A 13013-nucleotide genomic window follows, 5' to 3' on the forward strand; every position below is an offset into this window, starting at 1 on the left:
ACAGCTGGGTTGCTTTATGTTGTTTAGTTTTAATATTTATTTCTTCTATAAAGATTTTTGAAACTACTAAAACTTAAGTTATTCCTTTTTTGCTATAATTGTTAAAAATTTAAGCTTTTAAGACTTAGAATAAGCTATTCTAATCATTAAAACAATTGCAATCTATTTAGTTGAAGTCAATAAAAACTATGACAAACTTAGTTGTTCTTTAGATGACATCGTTGTAAAAACAATACTATTTTTGTTATTATGACTCTATAAACCGCATTGAATGAATATTCAATTTATAAAAATAAGAATATTAATTGGCCAAAACTTCTATAAATCAACACTTTCTTTCATGAAGTACTTAAAAATTAAAATTTTAAACATTTTTTTTTCACGTTGAAAAACACAGACTACATTTAATCTAAAACAAGTAAGTGTTGTATGAAATTAAGTTCAATATTTCAGAAAATTGTAATTTTTAAAAGATATATAATATAAATTACAACTTGTTACTTTCAATTTTTGCGTATTTTAGCAAACTTAAAAAATTTAGCTTTATAATTTTTTTAGTTGAAATCATTGTAATTTTCCTATTATTAAGTTAGTTAAAAATTTATATAATTAACAAGTTACAAACTTTAGCATTTTTACCTTTGATACTAAATAATGTAAACAGGAAAGCTAAGAAATATCAAAAAAAAATGTATATTATTACATGATTCTTAAAAAATAAGATTTTCATAAAAAAGTACAATATTACACCATATTAAATAATATGTATGAAATATAACATAATCTTTTTAACCTAGTTTTAATTTTAGCTTAAACTTCCTACAACTTAAGAATATTTACATATAGTTTTAATTAGTTGAATAAAAAATTTAGCAATGCAAAAATGACCCTCTGTGCTAAAAAAGCCGTGCAAAAGGGACGCAAGGTGTTAAAATGACGACCCTTGTTAAAGTGTCGCTGTGCTATTCTGACACCCACTCCACTTGGTAAGTTCTAAAGATTTTTTAACCATATAATACCATATAAGCATGACTGTACGTTTAATAAAGTTCAGTGTAAACAGTTTCTGCACTATTGTCTTATTACAAAAGATAGTCGTAATGTTATATTTAGTAACAAATGAGTTAATAAAACAGTTTGAATTAGGTTTTGTAATTCTGAACAACAACTTGAACCTCTGCATTTAATTTAAATACGTACCTTTAAATTAATGATAGTAAATACAGTCAACTTGTAGTATTTTTTGCTAATAAATTTTGAAGATTTGTTCAATTTTTAAATGAGGTTCATGATGATTAGAGTAATATAGTTTTTTTTTTAACACGTTTAGCAACCTTTCAAATTAATTAAAAAAGATATGTTCTAATTTTTGTTGAAAGACAAAAAAGTTTGGTCTAAAGGCTTGGTGTACGAAGAAACATTTCGGTTATCATCACTTGGATGCAATTTATTGTCTTTTCTACGACTTTTTTGATCAAAAGACATATATAGACTTGAAAAATTTATAAAAGCTATCGAAAGTATTTACCAAGTAGTAAAAAAAAACTCATATTTATTTTCTCCCAGTGTCACCCGTTTTAGTCTTTCCAGTCGGATTCATTAAAAACTATAACTTGAGTTATATTTATAAAAAATTTTTGTGTTTAAGAATTAAAATGAGCTACGCTATATTAGTTTAATAACCAAGTATAATATCCTTTGATTTTGATTTAATACGCCAGACCAGACTTAAATAACAGTACAAAAAAAAAACAAAACAACGTACAAAGTTTTTACCAAACAAAATATAATGAGCATAAGCTTGTTATCTCTCTTTCAATATTTCAAAACTAAAGGTACAACACTTCAACTGAGTAAGAAATATTTTTTACGGAAACCGCTTAGTTCCAACCCGCGATCATTTTTCGACCGCACACAATTCCCACAAAATCAAATCCGAAAATCACTTACCGACCAGGGGTAACAGTTATAATAAAAAATAAATAACAATTAAATAAAAAACAACAAAAATGACAAAGTTTTTGAGTTAAAATTGTGCGCGGTTGGGAATTGTTCGTATACTAATTTTTTTATGACAAAATGAAGCCTTACACGTATTAATAGTTAAATTTGAAAATGATTTACTTTATTTTTGTCAAGTTAGTTCAAAGTCCGATTGCTTGAAATCAGAAGCTCTTTTCTTTATTGCAATACTTATGTTTGCTCTTGTTACAGTTCTTTTCTACTAAGAAAAAGTTTAAGCATAAAAAACTTTATATTTTGCCTGTCTTCATTAAAAAAATAGTTTCAATTATTAAATTAACTTTGTGACCAAATATAATTGTGTCTTTAATACTAAGCTGTTACTAAAGTATAGCTGCTAGTAAAATAAGCTCAAAATTTGTCATAAAACTTTTTTATAGTGACTTTTGGCATCGTTTTTTTTAATAAAAAATTAAATAAATACTTTTGTTTTTTAAACATTTAATTTTAAAAAGACTGTTCGCAACTCCCCTCCTCAAATTAATACAAAAAGTTTTTACTAATAAGCATTTTAGTCTTTAACTCTTTTAACAAAACAGTTTAGTATATTATTATACTGTCCTGGACAAGACGTTAAAAGACATCCAAGTGGTGAGCAACCTGATAACCGAAAGGTTTTTTCGTGCACCAGGTTTTAAGACCAAACACTTTGAACGCTTTTATTTGTCGTTCAAAATACAATACAAAAAACTATTATTTTTCAGATTGTTATTTTCAAGTTTTGAATTTAATTGTCTTAAAATTATTAAAATTTTTTAGGTATTTGAGTAGGTAATTTTTAAACGCTAAAAAAATCTCCTAAGCAGGAGTAGATGTCAAATATGCACAAAGGGTTTCTTTTTCACAAAGTCATATTTGCACGGGTTGAAAATTTTTATTGTATTTTAAGCTTTTTAATTTTATTTATTATCATCACTGTTACCTCTTACCCTATGTCGATTTTTTTCTTGTTCTTGTATTTTTTTTTGAATATCACTGTGCCCCTAACCCTTAGTCATTAAACTTGTTTTATTGTTGTTTCTTTTTATTTTGTTATCTCTTTTTTTCATTACTATCACTGTTACTCATAATTTTTTTGTTTGTTTTATACTTATTTATTTTATTTTTGATTTTATATTTTTTTACTATCACTGTTACCCCTAAATGTTACCTTTGATCGCTATTTTTTATTTTCTTTCTTTACTTTTTTTATATCTATTCTTACACAAAAAAACTCTTCGTGCAAATTTAACCCTATGTACAAAAGTAACTCTTGTGCATATTTGACCCCCCCCCCCGTTCCCCCTTTACAGAGTTAATCATTTGTAAACATACTTCTACAAGACTACAGATTTTGTAAAACTTTTTAAAATTAAATCAAGACTATTTTATTTTTAACAGTTGTCTTTTAATAAATATTATGGTCTAAATAAACTTATATCTAACTTTTATTTTTATTTTACTTAATATTTATTTATGTTTATTTTATCAGAGAAATATGTACTGATATTCTGATTATAAAATACCCGACTTCGATATATATATATATCTGAATGTCCACTCTGGGCGAAGCTGTAGATACCAATCAAAATATCAATATGAATTTAGCTGATCCAAACAATGACATTTTTTATATTTGTTCTATTGATACATAGCTTTAAGACAACCCTAACTAGTCTAAAGATCTTTGAGACGGTTTATATGTAAGTTAGTTTATGTTTTAGTAGATTTTCAAACGTTTGATAAGATTAAGTAATTAAATTGCATGCAAAAATTAATTTGTTTGAATAAGCTGAAAATTAGAGAATTAAATATTTTTTTCTGTTACTAATCAAAGTATAAAAGTTAAAATAATACACAAAAGTTATCCTTATAATGATAAACACAGTAATATAGAATACAGTTACACAACTTCTAAACTATTAGTTAAAAAACATCAAATACATACAAACATAACTTTTAACATTCACTTATAAACAGTTTGCCTAAGAGTTTTTGTGTATTATTTTTGTACACCATTTTGTAAAAGAAAATTCTCAACTAACAAAGTTTAATCTGTTAAATACTTTTTTGTTTATTTTACCTATAACCATAATCAAATACAAATACTATCCAAAATTAGTGTGTTTAATTATTTATAGAGACATGATGTAGTCTTTACTTTGACTTTTTTTAAAACTTATTTAAAAACTAAATGCACCTGTAAGCTTTGATAAATGTTCCAATTATACTAAAATTAGTTAACATCCAGTCTTAGTAGTTTAAGTTAGTATAAATATTGCTTATCTATTAAACAAAAACTAGATGTATTTTTTATATAAACCAAACATATTAAAGAAATAGTAAAAATGTGTTAATTCACTTAACTTGTTTGAGACTCTATTTTGCTTTGAAACAATTATGTTGGTATTGTTTATATACCAGAGATAAACAACTTTTCTAGTTAGCATGCTAGGTTTACCATAAAGTTTTTTTTAAGGTCTTTAATGTGTAAAGTCTTATAGGATCCTATCTTGTTACTTTGTATGGTATACTGAAAACTCCCACCCGCAATCATTTCCAACCCGGATAAATCTCACCCGCGCATAATTTCCACTCTAATTCTTTTTTTATTATAACTTATTTACTTTTTACTATCACTGTTACCCTTAACCCTTACTCTTGGTCAGTAAACGGTTCTAGGATTTAACCGGATGAGATTTGATCAGGTGAGATTTAATCGCAGTTGGGAAATGATCGCTGGTTGGAAATGAGCGGCTCCCAATTTGTATACAAGTAGTCTGCTCACATTAAAACTTGTTTTCTGTAATCTAAGTCAACCTTTAAACTTTTTTATTTAAACATAACAGTTAATGTGGAGCAATGTAAAACAATTCCTTTTAAGAAAACAATTGTATTTCATCAAGATTGTTTTATTAACTGATGATCTCTTTTATTTTAGTGAAGCACAGTTTTGAAATAAAATTCTAAAATGTTAAAAGTCAACATTAGCGGTGTAGGATTCTATTTTACAGAAGATTTTAATAGATTACTACCATTTATTAAAACAAAATCCATATGTTCAAAGTATAACATATTTTCTTTTATTATTCTCTTTCTTTAACGGTGGATGTTATTAACAATAAATACATAAGCCTTTTTAGTCTTCAGGATACTTTAGAACTGTAAGAAAACGTCATATTTGGGTAAAGCCCTTTTATGTTCTTTAAATCAGGAGTTTCCAAAACATTTTTATAATCGCTTCAGCAGATAAATAAAAAAATTTCCCTCTCTTTGTTAAATATCACCCCTTACTAGTCAACTACATATTTAATTTTGAGCACTCTAACAAATTATTAAGCCTGATAGCAAAATATGCTCACTTTAATATTGTTTTTAATTATGATTCTAAATTTTTATGGATGTAATTGTTGTATTATGTACCATTTAACTGTTAACTCTCTTATAAAAAACAGAAAAATAGTTGATAGAGTTTTAACTAAAATGTTTAACCCGCCAGTTAGTTGTAAAGCTAAATAATATAAATTTATACTGCTTATAGTCTGTAAAATGCTTATAAACTGTTTATATAAAATATTGCGTTTAAACATAACATTAAACAAATTACCTTATGAGAATATCGACAATTTATCTTTCAACATAATTTTGTTTAAGATGTATGAAATGGTAAAACATTCCAAACAAAGGGTCAGTGACAACGACAGTCAAACTTACCTGGGACGCCATTCGCAAAATGGACATGATTTTTTGAAAAAAAGTTATGGGCAAAGGTATTTATAAAAAAATAGTTATATATGATTAATTTAGTGTATAAATAGTAAAGTTTACCCACAATCTAGCTAATTGAAAACAAATACTATTAAAGTATTATTATTAAAGTATTAATACTATTAAAGTGTTAACTGTTGTTCTCAAATAGCTTGTTTTTTGAAAGTAAATATTAAAAAAATTTATATCTGTTTTAATTCTGTAAATATTATTTTATGTTTATATAATTCCCAACTAAATTTAGCTATGCACAAAATCTTATAATTATCGTATGTTTTTTGAAGAACAAGTGTTTCTATAAAAGTTTATATTGAAAACAAATTCTTGTTGCAAAAACATTGTAGGTATAGACCAAATCGGTTATGATAAACAATTGTTGTAAACAAAGCATTATTATTATTGATTTTACTATTTGTTCTTTTTACAGGGTTTCCAATTCACTATAAATCCCTATAATTCCCTTTGAATTTGCAATGTTCTAAAACTTCCCTATAAATCTCTAGAAAAAAATGAAAAAAATGTGAAAATTCTTACTAATCCCTATGAATTTCGTTTTTTTTTGCTTGGTGATTAAAATTTAAAAGCCAAAACAGCGACACCACGTGGTGAAACAACACGTAAAAAAAAACAATATTTTTTTTAATTACAATTTTTACGATCTTAAAACAACAGTTTGGCTTTTTCGTGCCACTTAATGGATAAACTTTTTCTTTTTTAAATTAAGCTAGATATATATAAAGTTTGCTTATTTAACTATAATTAGAGATCAAAAACCCTCGAACTTTTGTAAATTTCTAATTAAGACTCATCTTTAAATAAAACCGTTCTAAAGTTCTTAAAATCGGGAACTCTAAATCAAATTTTTATAATCGCATACTCGGCATATAAAGTTTAAATAAACTTCCCCTCTTTCTTAAATTTCATCCATCATTAGTTAGTTAAATATTTACTTTTTAGCACCATAACGAGTTACTGAGCTTAAAATAAAATATGCTCACTTTAACAAACCTATGAGTTATGTCGTGTTAAATATTCTTTATAATCATGATTCTAAATTTTTATATCATGTAATTAATATGTTGTATTATGATCATTTAAATGTTAAATTTTATAAAGAAAACAAAACAGAAAATAGTTAACTAAAACTTTTAGTCGCTAAGTAGTGGCAAATCTCAAAAATCTAAATTTATATTGCTTGCTATCTGTAAAACGTTTATAAACTATTTATATAAAAAATTGCCTTTAAACATAAAATTAAACAAATTACCTAACGAGAAAATCGACAACTTATCTTTCAACATAATTATAATTTTATTTAAGAGATACGGAATGAGAAGACATTCCAAACAAAAGGTCAGTGAGAGCAACAACAAAACTTATCTGTCATTTGCAAAACGCCTCACCTGGGACATGATTTTTCGAAAAAACTTTTATGGACAAAGGTATTTTTGAAAAATTAGTTTTACTTTGAAATAAATAGTAAAATTTTACCCACAATCTAGTTAATTGAGAATAGTTACTGTAAAAGTATTATAATTTCTTGATTTTACTGATTTTAGCTGCAGTTTGTGCAGATCTAAATTTGCAGGGATTTAACTCAAACAGAACGTGACTAAAAAGGTAATTAATAAACAGTTCTAAGGTTTACAGTTTATAAAATCTTATTTAATCTTAAAGAACTACTGTATAACTAATTTTACTTAATAATAGTGGTTTATCACTTTTATGACTCAAAAATTTCTATCAAATTCAATTTTAACTGTAGTTGAAAACTTAGTTGTTTTAAATAAATAAGTATTAAAACATCTTTTATAACTGATTTATTTTGTAAATATTACCTTAAGTTTATACATTTACCAACAAAGTTAAGTTCTGTATAAAGTTTTAAAATATTTTCTTATTTTGTTTAAGTATAAATTTTTCTATGAAAGTGTGTATTAAAAACAAATTCTTGTTTCAAAAATATTGTGGGTGAAGACCAAATCGGTTAGGTTACACAATTTTTGTAAACAAAGCATTGTTATTACTAATTTTGCTTTTTATTCTTTATGTTTTAGTATTAAAATAAAAAAGTGAAACTTAAAAAAATCTACAATCTTAAATTTAGGGTTTAAACCAAAGTTTCCAAATTTTGGCAGTTAAAGCAAAGGGTGAGACATAAAGCCATAATTTAAAACTAAAACTAAATATTCTGGAGTTGATGATGTAGAGCAAAAAAGTTGTCAATGCGTTTTTAATTGACGTTTTTTGAGAAATCTTGTTGGAGGGGGCCAAAGCTTTTCTAATTTCTTCAATGGGGGCCTTAAAGTTTGAGATACCCCGGTCTAAACATTTTTTTAAAACACAGTAAAATTTTACGGTTTACAATTTTTTAAAATAAATTTAACATCTTAAGACTTAAACATAACGTAATCATAAGCAAACGTATATTTGAGATGACAAACATTTTTTTTAGTTATTTGCGATGTTCTAGTGGTACTTTTGTTTTAATAATTTTTAATATATAATTTTTTTCATTCTTATTTCAAATTTGACTTAATGAGATTGTTAATTTAGGATCTTTAAGTCTAAAAAGTAGCATTTTTTTAAACTTTATTACTTTTACTACTTTTAGGGTTCGCACTTTACTATAAACTCTAATAATTTTCAATATTCTGTAAAATTCCTATAAATCCTTAGAAAAAATTGTAAAATATATGTGAAAATCCCTTGAAATTACGTTTTTTGCTTGGTAATTGAAATTTGAAAGCTAAAACAGTGACAACGCGTGGTATAAACAAGTATAAAATAAACTCGGTTTAAATCTAATTCTTTGCCATCTCACTACAAAGCTGTAACTCTATAGTGCCATGTAGCGGATAATCCTTTAAGTATACAATTTATCTAAAGTTATTAACAATAAAACACTACATAACTAAAACTATGACAGTTTATGTTTAATTGTCATTAAAAGTATCGTTTTAGTAAAACATGTTCAAAGTTATTACAGTAAAAAGTATTTTAAAGACTTTAGATAGTTAAATTGTATGCTATATTGAACTACTTTTATAAAACACAAAACATTTAAAAATAAACATGTTTTGAGTAAATGATGCAAATTTTTACTTAATAATAATTAAGCGTACACTTTTGTTTATTTCCTCCTAAGAGATTTGACTTTAATTATTCATATTGGGTGCATGACAATTCAAATTCTGACAATTCAGGTTCTTAAATTTCTTTTGAGAACTAAAAATCATAAAGTATTCATATTTGAAAAAAAAAGAATACATATTATTTTTTGAGTTATGTCTAAAATAAATTTTAAAGTATAGTGATTTTAAAAAGTTTAAAAATACTCTAAACAATATTTAAAATTTTACCAAAAAGAAAGATTGGGTTGTAGATATTGATAAAATCTACAAACTTAATTTCAAATATTTCAAATTTTATTATATTTCTAAATATGATCTCTTAAAAAATTTTGTAAGAATTTAAATAGTCGGAATATAAATTGTCTTAATTTAAATTGTCATGAACTCATTCATATTGCTAGTATAATCTATATCATAATATTATACTATTGTGTTTATTTTTCGCTTTATACTCTACATTTAAAAAATATTTTTTAACATTCTATGGAAGTACATTTTAATAAAAGTCAAACATGAGTATACCAGTTATTTTTTTGAATTAGCATTTTTTATACTTCTATTTTACAGACTAAAACGGAAAGCTATCCCACTGATTTCCATGGAATGAAACAGAAATGGAAGTAATTAGAAAACAAGCTCCATTTTTCTAAAAACAGGTTTGTTTAAAACATTCTATTGTAAAAGAACCGTTAGTTTCTTATATCTGAAAAACTATAGTACATATGAAATTTATATTTTTAAAGTCTGCAGAGAATTAAAACTCAAATAGTTCAATATTAGAAAATTCAAATTCTTAGAAACATATTCAAAAAACTATATCTCAAAGTTAATATAAGTTTTAAAAAAATAAAAAGTTCATGGGTAGATCTTATTAAAAAATACAACCTACTTTGTCTTTTTTTTGCAAAATCTTAAATATTTTTATTAGAAAATTACTAACAATAACTATGTTTTTTACTTAAACTGAGCGATTTTTCAAAAAATATTTAATTTTTGCAAAAACAAAAAATGACTTGTAATTATTAATAGGACATACTTTATTTTTTACACTTAAAAAATAGACATTAATATTTTGGTTGTTTCTCTTCAGTTTTTTTAAGAATTGAATTGTCCGAATTTGAATAGTCGTGCACCCGTAATTATACATTAAAAAAAAAAAATTATAGGTTTTTTTTATATATACGTGCCATTATATTTGCATTTTTTGCCTATTTTTGCCTATTATATATACCTATTTTTTAGAAAACTATTTGCAACATTTAATGGTACTTTTGTTTTAATAATTTTTAATATACTATTTTTTGCGTTCTTGTTTTAAATTAAACTTAATGAGATTAATAATTTAGGATGTTTAAGTCTAAGAAGTAGTATTTTTATTAAAATTTATTACTCTTACTACTTTCAGGGTTCCCATTTTCTTATAAACTCTAATAATCTGCCATATTTTTAGAAAATTCCAATAAATCCCAAGAAACAATTTAAAATATGTGAAAATTCCCTAAAAATTACGTTTTTTGCTTAGTAATTCAAATTTGAAAGCGAAAACAATGTCAACGCATAATGTAAAACACGTAACAAAAAAACTCCTTTTAAATCAAAATCCTTGCCATCTCACTACAAAACTTTAGCTCTATAGCGCCACCTAGCGGATAGTTTTTTTATACAATTTATCTAAAGTTAATCACAACAAAACACTACATAACTAAAATTATGACAGTATGTTTAGTTGTCGTTAAAAACATCGTTTTAGTAAAACATGTCCAAAGTTATTACAATAAAAAGTGTTTTGAAGATTTTAAATATTTAAATTGTAAGCTGGATTGAACTACGTGCACAAAATAAAAGAACTTTTATAAAACACAAAACATTTAAAAATAAACATATTTTGAGAAAATGATGCAACTTTTTACTTAATAATAATTTAGCGTATACTTTTTTATTTCATATTAAAAGATTTGAATTATTATCATTTATATTGGGTGCTCAATAGTTCTAATTCCGACAATTCAGGTTCTTAAACTTCTTTTGAGAAATAAAAACCATAAAGTATACATATTTGAAAAAAAAAAAGAATACATATGTGGGTCTTTTAATTATCTACAACGCATTTTATCTTTTTTGTAAGACTTTCAATATTTTTGAGTTATGTCTAAAATAAATTTTAAAATATAGTAAATTTAAATAGTTTACAAATATCTTTAAAAATATTCAAATTTTTACCAAAAAGAAAGAATGGGTTGTAGATATTAATAAAATCTACAATCTTAGTTTCAAATATTTCAATTTTATTTTTTTAAATTATCTCTTAAAAAATTTTGTAAGCATTTGAACTATCGGAATTTGAATTGTCCTAATTTGAAGTGTCATGTAACCATTCATATTGGTCGTACAATTGATATCATAATATTAACTATTATGTTTATTTACCGTTTTATATTCTACAGTGAATTTTTTTTTCAATATGCTAGGGAGGTACATTTTAAAATAAGTCAAACATAAGTATACCAGCTATTTTTTTGAATCAGCAGTTTTTATAAACCTATTTTTCAGACTTAAAAGGAAAGCTATCCACTAATTTCCATGGAATAAAACAGAAACGGAAGGTAGTGTAATTCGAAAACAACCTCCATTTTTATAAAAAACAGGTTTGGTTAAAACATTCTATTGTAAAAAAACCGTTAGTTTCTTATGTCTAAAAAACTGTAATAAAATGAAATTTATATTTTTAAAGGCTGCATGAGAACTAAAATTCGAACAGTTCAGTTTAAGACAATTCAATTTATAAAAAAAATATTCAAAAGACTGTATCTCAAAATTATTATAAGTTTTAAAAAAATAAAAAGTACGTATGTATTAATTATTAAAATCTACAACTACTTTGTCTTTTTTTTTGCAAAATCTTAAATATTTTTATTAGAAAGTTACTAATAATAACTATGTTGTTTACTATAATTGAGTTATTTTTCAAAAAGTATTTAATGTTTTGCAAAAAGAAAAAAATGGCATGTAGATATTAATAGGACCTACATATGCATTTTTTGAACTTGAAAATTAGACATTACTTTTTTAGTTGTGTCTCCTTTATTTTTTTTAAGAGTTTGAGTTGTCCGAATTTGAATAGTCGTGCACCCGTAATTAGACAATTAAAAAAAAAAGTTTATAGGTTTTGTTATTATATACGTGCCGCTTATTATTTTTGCAAAAATTTAAACTTGTATGGCTTATAGATACTTATATGTCTTTATATTTTTTTATTTATCTATATTACTTTATTTCCAACTAGACATTACTTTTAGTTTGAGGCCTTAAAATTTTTTTTAAGAACTTGAAGTCTCGGAATTTCAATTGTCCTGTAACCATGAAATAGTAAACCAGTTTAAGTAACCATAAAACTGTATATATTTAGTTATAAGTCCAAAAAAGACTAATGCTAAATTTAAGAAACACACTATATATACCTTTAAATATATTAAGATAATTTAAAGTTTATTATATAATATGTTGTTAAACAGAACTAAGTGGAGTATTCAAGTAGAATGTAGATGTCTTTACATTCGATATTACAATGTTTTTCAAATACTACATCGTTACTATACGACGACATTTTAAACAGTATGTTTTTTTTTTTGATTATTGAAAGTAAGCTACTGTAAAACGTGACCAACTTTATTTTTTAACTTAGCCTGAAAGTTGAGATTGAATATTGTAACTAAACAAATTATTTTTTTACACCGCAGACTTATCACAAAACTTAATCATACTAGTTTTGTTTTATAATAGCTATCTGTTACTTTATTTTTACTTAAATTATTATTAGATTTTAATTAAATTTTCAAAAACATTTAAAATGGGTTATAATTGTAATTTTACAAAAATTTTCTAAATAATAAACTCTAAATAACAAAACATCAAAGTTTACTTTTTATGTTTTGTTATAAAGGTTGCTTAAAAATCTCAATCTTTTAATATTGAAATTTTTACATTTCAAAAAACTAAAAGTATATTAAAAAACTATAAAGCACTTTAATTTTTTATTTCATTTATACTTAATACTAAAGGTCCCAGAAGGAACAAATGTGACTACAAATGGTGGACTGAATTATCTTTGGA

The sequence above is a fragment of the Thalia democratica genome, chromosome 4 (genome assembly GCF_965202585.1).
Source record: "Thalia democratica chromosome 4, ktThaDemo2.hap1.1, whole genome shotgun sequence".
NCBI classification, from domain to species: Eukaryota; Metazoa; Chordata; class Thaliacea; order Salpida; family Salpidae; genus Thalia; species Thalia democratica.